The following is a 1,911-nucleotide window of genomic DNA, read 5'->3' as shown; positions in this document are numbered from 1 at the left end:
AATATTCTTTTGCCTTAGAATATACAGTGTTTGAGAAACATAGGCAGATTCTTCCTCCCAGTGCTCGTTTTTCCAGACTTCATTAAAACCAGGCAAAGATACCCATTTCATCACTCTTACTCAATTATATTGCTGGAAGGTCCAGCCATGACAATAAGGCAAGAAAAATAAATAAAAGGCATACTGAGGTCATAGGATACAAGATAAACATACAAAAATCAATTGAATTTCTGCTCTTTCTGTGCCCAGAGCAGCCATGGCTCGGGGTCCCAGGAAGCATCTGAAGTGGGTAGCGGCTCCACAGCATTGGATGCTGGGTAAACTGACCAGTGTGTTTACTCCTCATCCATCTACTGGTCCCCCCAAGCTGAGGGAATGTCTCCCTCTCATCATCTTCCTAAGGAACAGATTGAAGTATGCCCTAACAGGAGATGAAAGAAAGAAGGTCTGCACATGGCGGTTTATTAAGATTAATGGCTGGGTCCGAACTGATGTAACTTCCCCTGCTGGTTGGTTTGATGGATGTCATCAGTATCGACAAGACTGGAGAGAGTTTCTGTCTGATTTACAACACCACGGTTGCTTTACTGTTCATCATATTACACCTGAGAAGGCCAAGTACACGTTGTGCAAAGTGAGAAAGATCTTTGTGGTCACGAAAGAAATCTCTCATCTGGTGACCCACAATGCTTGCAGCGATACCCCGGTCCACTCATCACGGTGAACAACACCATTCAGATTGACTTGGAGACCAGCAAAATAACTGGTTTCCTCAAGTTTCACACTGGTAACCTGTGCATGGTGACTGGAGGTGCCAACCTGGGAAGAATTAGTGTGATCACCAACAGAGAGAGACACCCTGGTTGATGTGAAAGATGCCAATGGCAGCAGCTTTGCCACGTGGCTCTCCAACTTGTTGTAATTGACAAAGGCACCAAACCATGGATTTCTCTTCCCCATGGAAAGGGTATCCACCTCACCATTGTTGAAGAGAGAGAAAAGAGACTGGCAGCCAGAGCAGTGGGTGAAATGATCTCTAGGTGACATGATTGGAAGAGTCCTCATACCCATTTAAAGAGAACATATCATAATTATTGCAAAAAAATCAATTGAATTTCTGTATGCCAGCCAGGAACACATAGACACTGAAATTTAAAATACAGTGACATTTACAGTTGCTGTTAAAAAAAGGGAAATAGTTAGGTGTAAATCTAACAAAACACGCATAGGATTTATATGCTGAAAACTACACAAAGCTGATGAAAGGAATCAAAGCAGACCTAAATAAATGGAAGGCATCCTGTGGTCCTGGATTGGAAGGCTTAGCATAGCAAAGATGACAATTCTCCCCAAATTCAGATATAGGTTTAGTGTAACTCCTATAAAAATAACAGGAAGATTTTTTTTATGGATATAGGCAAGATTATTCCAGAATTTATGAGAAAAGGCAAAGGAACTAGAACAGCTAAAACATTTTTGGAAAAGAATAAAGAGAGAGAAATCAGTCTACCCAATTTCAAGACTTATTATATAGCGATAGTAATCAAGACTACGGTTCTGGTTGAAAGCCAGAAAATTGATTAATGGAACAGGATAGAGAAGAGAAACAAGACCCAGGTAAATATGCCTAACTAATTTTTGACAAAGATGTAAAAGTATTCAGTGGAGGAAAGGTAGCCTTGTCAACAGATGGTGGTAGAGGAACTGGATATCCATAAGCAAAATAATGAACTTTGACCTAACACTTTCACCTTATATAAAAATCAAATCAAAATAGATCAGACTTAAGTGTAAAATATAAAATTATAATATTTTAAGGGAAAAGTAAGAGAAAACCTTCAGGATCTAGGGTTAGGCAGTGTTCTTAGACTTGACACTAAAAACCCATTCCTGGAGAGTGAAAATGGATAG

The 1,911-nt window shown here is 39.9% G+C and overlaps 1 pseudogene across 1 annotated transcript; it reads left to right on the top strand.

The window, feature by feature from the left end:
* Positions 1 to 256: 256 nt before the first annotated feature.
* Positions 257 to 1,044, top strand: LOC308509365 (small ribosomal subunit protein eS4-like; annotated as a pseudogene). The gene has a single exon. The product of its transcript is annotated as a small ribosomal subunit protein eS4-like (transcript).
* Positions 1,045 to 1,911: the final 867 nt, after the last annotated feature.

This window comes from Rhinolophus hipposideros, assembly GCF_964194185.1.
Source record: "Rhinolophus hipposideros genome assembly, chromosome: 16".
In the NCBI taxonomy this organism is placed as follows: Eukaryota; Metazoa; Chordata; class Mammalia; order Chiroptera; family Rhinolophidae; genus Rhinolophus; species Rhinolophus hipposideros.
Note: the sequence above shows the minus strand (reverse complement) of the source record. Positions and strands in the feature narration are given on the sequence as shown.